The sequence below is a fragment of the Papio anubis genome, chromosome 6, assembly GCF_008728515.1.
Source record: "Papio anubis isolate 15944 chromosome 6, Panubis1.0, whole genome shotgun sequence".
Classification (NCBI taxonomy): Eukaryota; Metazoa; Chordata; class Mammalia; order Primates; family Cercopithecidae; genus Papio; species Papio anubis.
This window is the reverse complement of record NC_044981.1, coordinates 104,548,251-104,558,061: the sequence shown is the minus strand read 5'-3', so window position 1 is coordinate 104,558,061 and position 9,811 is coordinate 104,548,251.

Below are 9,811 nucleotides of genomic sequence, written 5' to 3'. Positions count from 1 at the left end.
TTTTTACTGAGCCTTGAGCAATCTGCATTCACAGGTGAGAGTAGCTGCCCCTCCCACTGCCCCCACCGTGCGGAACTAGGATGTGGGTCCAAGTCCCAGCAACCCTGCACCCCCGTCCTAGAAAGTACTGCAGAATCCTTCCCTGCTTTGCCTTTATAGTTTTAAGTCGGGGACTCTCTTGAGTAGGCAGCAGAGAGCACGCTGACATATATAACGGAAAGTAGAACATAAAAACGATAGAATTTCTGAAAGTGCAGAATAAAAGGTGAGGAAAAAAATGGATGGTGAGTTAGAATAAAACAAAGCTGCGTTCCTAAGTCACTTCTTGCTTATATCAAAATAAAATCCAGGGCCATGCGAGGTGGTTCATGTCTGTAATCCCAGCACTTCAGGAGGTCAAGGCGGGTGGATCACCTGAGTTCAGGAGTTCGAGACCAGCCAAAACAAAGCATTAAAAATTAAACCATAAAAGGATGAGAAGAAAATATAATAGATTCTTTCAATAAACTGAACATGAGGAACTTAACTCCCCTTGCTCCCACTGACCTATGCTATAATGTGGATAAGCCTCACACACGTTTAGCTAAGTGAAAGTAGCCAAAAAAAGTAGGTAAGCGAAATGAAAATGAAAACCATCCATTAGCCCTCTACCTAGAGGTAGCCACTATTAAAAATTTTGACTTATGTCCCTTTGTTCTTTTTTTTTTTTTTTTTTTTGAGATGGAGTCTTGCTCTGTCACCTGGGCTGGAGTGCAGTGGCACAGTCTCAGCTCACTGCAACCTCTGCCTTCCAGGTTCAAGCAATTCTCCTGCCTCAGCCTCCCTAGCAGCTGGGATTACAGGTGTCTGCCACCACACCTGGCTAATTTTTGTATTTTTAGTAGAGATGGGTTTTGTCATGTTGGCCAGGCTGGTCTTGAACTCTCAGCCTCATGTGATCTGCTGGCCTCGCCTCCCAAAGTGCTAGGATTACAGGCATTAGCCAATGCGCCTGGCCTTACCTACATTTTCAAACTTTTTCTGTAATAAACAAATGTTACTCTATTATTGTTATTATTATTATTATTATTATTATTATTATTTCTGAGAAAGAGTCTTGCTCTGTGGCCCAGACTGAAGTGCAGTGGTGTGATCTCGGCTCACTTCAACCTCCACCTCCCAGGTTCAAGCAATTCTTCTGCCTCAGCCTCCCGAGTAGCTGGGATTACAGGCGCACGCCACCACACCCAGCTAATTTGTGTATTTTTAGGAGAGACAGAGTTTCACCGCATTGGCCAGGCTGCTCTCAATCTCCTGACCTCGTGATCCACCTGCCTCACCCCCGAAGTGCTGGGATTACAGATGTGAACCACTGGGCCCGGCCTCTAATAAACAAATGTTACTTTAGAAGGAAAGAAGGCAGGCAGGAAGGACAGGAGGCAAGACGGAAGGAAAAAAGGAAGGCAGGAGGGAAGAAAGAAAGGAAGGCAGACAGGAAGGAAATACTTGGTTTCTTTTCCTAAGATGCAACAGGTGGAAACCATGGTCTATGTCTGCTCATGGCTCCATGACCTCCTGCTCATCGTGTTGAAGAACATGTTTCTTTTCGTTGGTTCTTACATGAGATTGGATTGGTTTCCATGTTAATTAAGAAGATGCTTGCTCTCTGAATGAGTTACCACTTGTGAAGTCTTCGTCTGACCTCCTGGAGTTCATCTGGAATTGCTCAGATCAAGTAGTGAAACTTTGGGATGATCCCCTGTCAGTTTAGATCCCTTCGACTACTAATTATATTTAATCCCTCTTCTATGTGTAAGAATAATCTGCCGATCTATTATCAAAATCTGTAAAGGATATCATTCCCTTCTCAACGACCCTCTTACTGTGTCCTGCATTAAACTGGGCACTTCCAGCTTGAAGCCCAGCTAGGTTTCCTATTGGAGATCTCAGTCTGATGGATGGCAGTCTAATCGGAATGATCTCTGTCCTCATGGAGCACACAGTGTTGAGGAAAATCATGGGACTGCTGGGAATGCCAGTCAGGGAAGCAGGAGCCCAATCACCAAAGGCCAAGTCCCAAGGTCAATAGTTTGAACTCCCTCCTTTGGCAAGAGGGCAGGGAAGGGCCCTGTTGAGGGGTTGGAGGCACAAAAGGCCTATTGATAGTTGAAAGACCACCTTGGCTGCCAGATAGGAAGGAATTGATGTGGGAGAGCCTAGAGGCAGTGAGGGAGGCCCCTTAGTAGTTCCAGCCTTGAGGTCAGATTGCAAACACTATATGGTCATTGGCTGTAAGCCCCTAGTTCCTCCCACCAAAATGCAGGACGTCACAGAGCCATTCTCGCAGCACTCCACGCCTTCTAACATTCTACCCCAGGCTGCATTTACTACCACATCCCAGATGGCTTAGGCCTGGGTCACCTGCTCAGTCCCAGCAGGTTGTGGATAAATCCCTATTTGAAGAGGTTCTTGTTTCTTTTTTTGACCCCTAATTTATTTCCTCATCTTTATTAAGGTATACTTGACAGATGGACATAGTATATATTTAAGGTATAGAATGTGATGACTCAATATACATTTACATTGTGAAATGATGGCTACAGTCAAGTTAATGAACACATCCCTCACTTCACACAGTTACTATTTTGTGTGTGTGGTGATAACACTTCAGATCGACCCTCTTAGCAAATTTCAAGTATACAGTAGTGTATTGTTAACTATAGTCACATTGCTGTACATAAGATCTCCAGAACTTATTCATCCTGTTTAACTAAACCTTCCTACCCTTTGTGGGTGTTTTGTTTTGTTTTGTTTTGTTTCGTTCGTTTGTTTTTAGAGAGGAGGTCTCACTATGCTGTCCAGGCTGGCCTTGAACTCTTGGACTCAAGTGATTTTCCTGTCTCAGCCTTCCAAATAGCTGGGCTTACATGCATGAGCCACCATGCCCATCTTCTTTGTACCCTTGACCCAACATCTCTCCATTTCTGCCACTCTTGCCCCAGCCCTTGGTAACCACAATTCTACTCTCTGCTGCTGTTTGGCTTTTTCAGATTCTACATTTAAGTGAGATTGTACAGTATTTGTCTTTCTGTGCCAGGCTTATTTTATTTGGCCTGACACCCTCTGGGTTCACCTATGTTGCTGAAAATGGCAGGTACAGCTCCAGCCTTCTGTGGCCTCCTGAGGGGACTTCCAGCATTTCCCAAGGCTCTAACTGTCCTAGGATACTCTTCAAGTACATTGTTTTGAGCAATGGCAGAGCCCAGGCTGTAACACTGGCTTAGAAAAATTTGCCTGGTGGGGCCGGACGTGGTGGCTCACACGTGTAATCCCAGCACTTTGGGAGCCTGAGGTGGGCAGATCACGAGGTCAGGAGATCGAGACCATCCTGGTGAACATGGTGAAACCCCGTCTCTACTAAAAATACAAAAAAAGTAGCCGGGTGTGGTGGCAGGCGCCTGTAGTCCCAACTGCTCAGGAGGCTGAGGCAGGAGAATGGCGTGAACCCGAGGGGCGGAGCTTGCAGTGAGCTGAGATGGCGCCACTGCACTCCAGCCTGGACAACAGAGCAAGACTCTGTCTCAAAAAAAGAAAGAAAAATTTGCCTGGTGGAAAGTGAAGCCTTTCACTGCCGTTCCAGCTAGAAAGGCCTCCAAGTTGACTTAGAAAACTTCGTGTTGGACAGGTTTGTCCTAGGAGGCCCTAGCTTCAGCTTGCAGGCCTCTACACGGCAGCTAGAACCATGGAGAGGGACGCTTCCAAATCTTTCCATGAGCTCAGAAAGAGAGGGTCGCCCTCCCCAGATCTCCACAGCAAGCTTGAGACGGTCCCTGCCTCCAAAGGGGGCTTGCAGTATTTCAGAAGATTCACCTCTGAAGGGACCCCAGGTGATACAGACACAGCCCAAGACCAGTGGTGTGCATTTATGACTGAAGGACAACCCTCTGGTCATCGTCCTGAGATGGGACAGCCTTTGTGAGTGGAGAAACTCTCTTCAGTGTTGTATAACGACATGACAATCGTCACCCTTGGAAAGAACAAAAGTAAAAATGGTGATGACTAACAATAGAAATGGTGATGATCATTGTAATGTAAAAGATAATATTATTTTAAGATAATATAATATTTTAAGATAATAATATTGAACTGGGGAGATGAAAAATAAATACGTAAATGAATGATGGAAATACATAAATGGAAATACATAAATGAAGACAGAAGAACAAATACATAAATCAGCGTCGGTAGGGGTCACCTCCGAGAGTTGGGGTTACACTCAGCTTAGGATTTATCTGTGTGTGTGTGTGCGCGCGCATGCTCTTTCATGATTTCCTCATTCTCTGCACTGAGTGTATATGATTGCACTAATTGGAGAGGAAAGGCATATTTTCCAAAGCTATTTTAAATTGTTTGCTGTATTCTAGTGAAGGAAACCAAAATATCCCTCTCTAAAATCCCGGGGATTAGATGGCAGGACAGCAATTTATGAAGACAAAGATCTCCTTGTCCTCCTCCCTGCCTTTTCCACCTAAAGACAAGGGCCTTCACAGTGCTTGCTTCTCAGCTGGGAGACGGCAGCCCCCAAGGACCTAAGAGCAGACTTTACTCTTTCCGTAAATGTGTCCTCCTGCATGTTCCTGCTTTTTGGAAGCCTGAAGATGCTCTCTTCTTTGTCTTACTGTTACAGGATTTATGACTCTTTGTTAAAATACTATTTGAGCAAAGTCCCAAGGCCACTGCCTTAGAGAGAAATGCTCTTGAACAAAGGCCTCTCCAGTGCGATGGGTACAGCACATGTCAGTAAACTTCTGCTGGTTTTTCCCTTTTTAATCTGGCTTTTGTTTTCAGGGGGGTGTTTCAGTGAAGAACCCATGAGAGAAAGAAAAGAAATTATATTTTCTCCCCTACAGTTTTATGTTCAAAGAAAACAGCCAGCACCTTTAAGAAGAATTTCCCAACTGAAGTCAGGCTAAGATGCTACCAACAGTTTGGCTGAGGACTGCCGGAAGCTGAGGGTTGTCTTTCTGTCACAAGGTCAAGAAGGGCCTCCTGGCTGCGCAGGGTGGCTCACGCCTGTAATTCTAGCACTTTGGGAGGCCAAGGCAGGCAAATCACCTGAGCTCAGGAGTTCGAGACCAGCCTGGGAAATATGACGAAATCCCGTCTCTATTAAAAATACAAAAAATGAGCCGGGCATGGTGGTGCACACCCCTAATCCCAGCTACTGGGAAGACTGAGACACAAGAATCACTGGAACCCAGAAGGTGCAAGGTGCAAGTTGCAGTGGACAGAGATCGCACCACTTCATTCCAGCCTGGGTGACAGCAAGACTCTGTCTCAAAAAAAAAAAAAAAGAAGGGCTTCATTCAAGTGGAACCAGGAGGGACAGAGCTTGATTCCAGGGTTGTCTCCATCCTGACAAACTAACAGGGCTGGACCAGGCAGGAAGCTGGCTCTTCAAAATGAACATCCTGTGGAAGCTGACAATTAAAAGCCCAGACCCGGCTGGGCGTGGTGACTCATGCCTGTAATCCCAGCACTTTGGGAGGCTGAAGTGGGTAGATCGCTTGAGGTCAGGAGTTTGAGGCCAGCGTGGCCAAAGTGGCGAAACCTCATCTCTACTAAAAAATAAAAATAAAATAAAAGCCCAGACCTTTGCAAGTCTGAGGCAGAAGCTGAGATCAGCTCCCGCAGAGGGGCTACTATCAGCCCAGGGCCTGGGCCACTGCCTTCAAGTCCCCTCAGCCTGTGACTGCTCCATCAAGGCCACCAAAATCCCACCTGAGGGCCTGGCATGGTGGTTCACGCCTGTAATCCCAGCACTTTGGGAGGCCGAGAAGGGCAGATCACTTGCAGTCAGGAGTTCAAGACCAGCCTGGGCAACCCACTGAAACCATGTCTCTACGGAAAATACAAAAATTAGCCAGGTGTGGTGGCATGCGCCTGTAATCCCAGCTACTCAGGAGGTTGAGGCACAAGAATCACTTGAACCTGGGAGTGGGAGGTTGCAGTAAGCTAAGATAACGCCACTCCACTCTAACCTGGGCAAAGAGAGACTATGTCTCAAAAAAAAAAAAAAAAAAAAAAAAATTCTCACCTGAGCCTCTTAATGATTCCAGACCGAAGATGTTTATCTTCTGAGAGCTTCAGCGTAAACTCTAATTTCTGGAGACTCTTGTATTTGGATTTTGTTAAGTAGGGAGGAACACAACTGGAACGCCTACTGTGCCTCGACAGTTCTTTCTTTAAAAATCTTTATTTAGTTCCGTATGAAATTTAAAGTAGTTTTTTCTAATTCTGTGAAGAAAGTCAATGGTTGCTCGATGGGGATAGCATTGAATCTATAAATTACTTTGGGCAGTATGGCCATTTTCACGATATTGATTCTTCCTATCCATGAGCATAGAGTGTTTTTCCATTTGTTTGTGTCCCCTTTTATTTCCTTGAACAGTGGTGTGTAGTTCCCCTTGAAGAGGTCCTTCACATCCCTTTTAAGTGGTATTCCTAGGTGTTTTATTCTCTTTGAAGCAATTGTGAATGGGAGTTCACTCATGATTTGGTTCTCTGTTTGTCTGTTATTGGTGTATAGGAATGCTTGTGATTTTTGCACATTGATTTTGTATCATGAGACTTTGCTGAAGTTGCTTATCAGCTTAAGGAGATTTTGGGTTGAGACGATGGGGTTTTCTAAATATACAATCATGTCATCCGCAAACAGAGACAATTTGACTTCCTCTCTTCTTGTATTAGTACCCTTTATTTCTTTCTCTTGCCTGATTGCCCTGGCCAGAAGTTCCAATACTATGTTGAATAGGAGTGGTGAGAGAGGGCATCCTTGTTCTGTGCCGGTTTTCAGAGGGAATGCTTCCAGTTTTTGCCCATTCAGTATGATTGGCTATGGGTTTGCCATAAATAGCTCTTATTATTTTGAGACACGTTCCATCAACACGTAGTTTATTGAGAGTTTTTAGCATGAAGGGGTGTTGAATTTTATGGAAGGCCTTTTCTGCATCTATTGAGATAATCATGTGGTTTTTGTCATTGGTTCTGTTTATGTGATGATTACGTTTATTGATTTGCATATGTTGAACCAGCCTTGCATCCCAGGGATGAAGCCAACTTGATGGTGGTGGATAAGCTTTTTGATGTGCTGCTGGGTTTGGTTTGCCAGTATTTTATTGGGGATTTTCTCATCAATGTTCATCAGGGATATTGGCCTGAAATTCTCTTTTTTTGTTGCGTCTCTGCCAGGTTTATGACCTCATAAAATGAGTTAGGGAGGAGTCCCTCTTTTTCTATTGTTTGGAATAGTTTTTTTTTTGAGACGGAGTCTCGCGCTGTCGCCCAGGCTGGAGTGCAGTGGCCGGATCTCAGCTCACTGCAAGCTCCGCCTCCCGGGTTCACGCCATTCTCCGGCCTCAGCCTCCCGAGTAGCTGGGACTACAGGCGCTGCCACCTCGCCCGGCTATTTTTTGTATTTCTTAGTAGAGACGGGGTTTCACCGTGTTAGCCAGGATGGTCTCGATCTCCTGACCTCGCGATCCGCCCATCTTGGCCTCCCAAAGTGCTGGGATTACAGGCTTGAGCCACCGCGCCCGGCCAAGTCCCTCTTTTTCTATTGTTTGGAATAGTTTCAGAAGGAATGATACCAGCTCCTCTTTGTACCTCTGGTGTAATGTGGCTGTGAATCCGTCTGGTCCTCAGTTTTTTTTGGTTGGTAGGCTATTAATTACTGCCTCAATTTCAGAACTTCATATTGGTCTATTCAGCGATTCGACTTCTTCTTGGATTAGTCTTGGAAGAGTATATGTGTCCAGGAATTTATCCATTTCTTCTAGATTTTCTAATTTATTTGTGTAGAGGTGTTTATAGTATTCTCTGATGGTAGTTTGTATTTCTGTGGGATCAGTGGTGATATCCCCTTTATCATTTTTTATTGTGTCTATTTGATTCTTCTCTCTTTTCTTCTTTATTAGTCTGGCTGGTAGTCTATGTATTTTGTTAATCTTTTCAAAAAACCAGCTCCCGAGTTCCTTGATTTTTTTGAAGGGTTTTTTTTGTGTCTCTATCTCCTTCAGTTCTGTTCTGACTTTAGTTATTTCTTGTCTTCTGCTAGCTTTTGAATTTGTTTGCTCTTGCTTCTCTAGTTCTTTTAGTTGTGAGGTTAGGGTGTCAATTTTAGATCTTTCCTGCTTTCTCCTGTGGGCATTTAGTGCTATAAATTTCCCCCTAAACACTGCTTTAGCTGTGTCCCAGAGATTCTGATATGTTGTGTCTTTGTTCTCACTGGTTTCAAATAACTTATTTATTTCTGCCTTAATTTCATTATTTACCCAGTAGTCATTCAGGAGCAGGTTGTTCAGTTTCCATGTAGTTGTATGGTTTTGAGTGAGTTTCTTAATCCTGAGTTCTAATTTGATTGCACTGTGGTTTGAGAGACTGTTTGTTATTATTTCTCTTCTTTTGCATTTGCTGAGGAGTGTTTTACTTCCAATTATGTGGTCAATTTTAGAATAAGTGTGATGTGGTGCTGAGAAGAATGTATATTCTGATGATTTGGAGTGGAAAGTTCTGTAGATGTCTATTAGGTCCACTTGGTCCAGAGCTGAGCTCAAGTCCTGAATATCCTTGTTAATTTTCTGTCTCATTGATCTGTCTAATATTGAAGGTGGGGTGTTAAAGTCTCCCACTATTATTGTGTGGAAGTCTAAGTCTCTTCTTAGGTCTCTAAGAACTTGCTTTATGAATCTGGGTGCTCCTGTATTCACTGCATATATATTTAGGATAGTTATCTCTTCTTGTTGCATTGATCCCTTTACCTGTGTAATGCCCTTCTTTGTCTTTTTTTTTTTTTTTAATCTTTGTTGGTTTAAAGTCTGTTTTATCAGAGACTACAATATTCCTCCATCCCTTTATTTTGAGCCCATGTGTGTCTTCGCACATGAGATGGGTCTCCTGAATACAGCACACTGATGGTTCTTGACTCTTTATCCCATTTGCCAGTCTGTGTCTTTTAATTGGGGCAATTAGCCCATATGGCCAAGATAACCATAAGCAAAAAGAACAAAGCTAGAGGCATCATGCTACCTGACTTTAAACTATACTGTAAGGTTACAGTAACCAAAACAGCATGGTATTTGTACCAAAACAGATATATAGACCAATGGAACAGAACAGAGGCCTTAGAAATAATGTCACACATCTATAACCATCTGATCTTTGACAAACCTGGCAAAAACAAGCAATGGGGAAAGGATTCCCTATTTAATAAATGGTGTTGGGAAAACTGGCTAACCATATGCAGAAAACTGAAACTGGACCCCTTCCTTACACCTTACACAAAAATTTATTCAAGATGGATTAAAGACTTAAACATAAGACCTAAAACCATAAAAACCCTAGAAGAAAACCTAGGTAATACCATTCAGTACAAGCATAGGCAAGGACTTCATGACTAAAACACCAAAAGCAATGGCAACAAAAGCCAAAATTGAAAAATGGGATCTAACTAAACTAAAGAGCTTCTACACAGCAAAAGAAACTATCATCACAATGAACAGGCAACCTACAGAATGGGAGAAAATTTTTGCAATCTATGCATCTAACAAAGGGCTAATATCCAGAATCTATAAGGAATTTAAACAAATTTACAAGAAAAAAACAAAAAACCCCATCAGAAAGTGGGCAAATGATATGAACAGACACTTCTCAAAAGAAGACATTTTGTGGCCAACAAACATATGAAAAAAAGTTCATCATCAGTGGTCATTAGAGAAATGCAAATCAAAACCACAATGAGATGCCATCTCACGCCAGTTAGAATGGTGGTCAT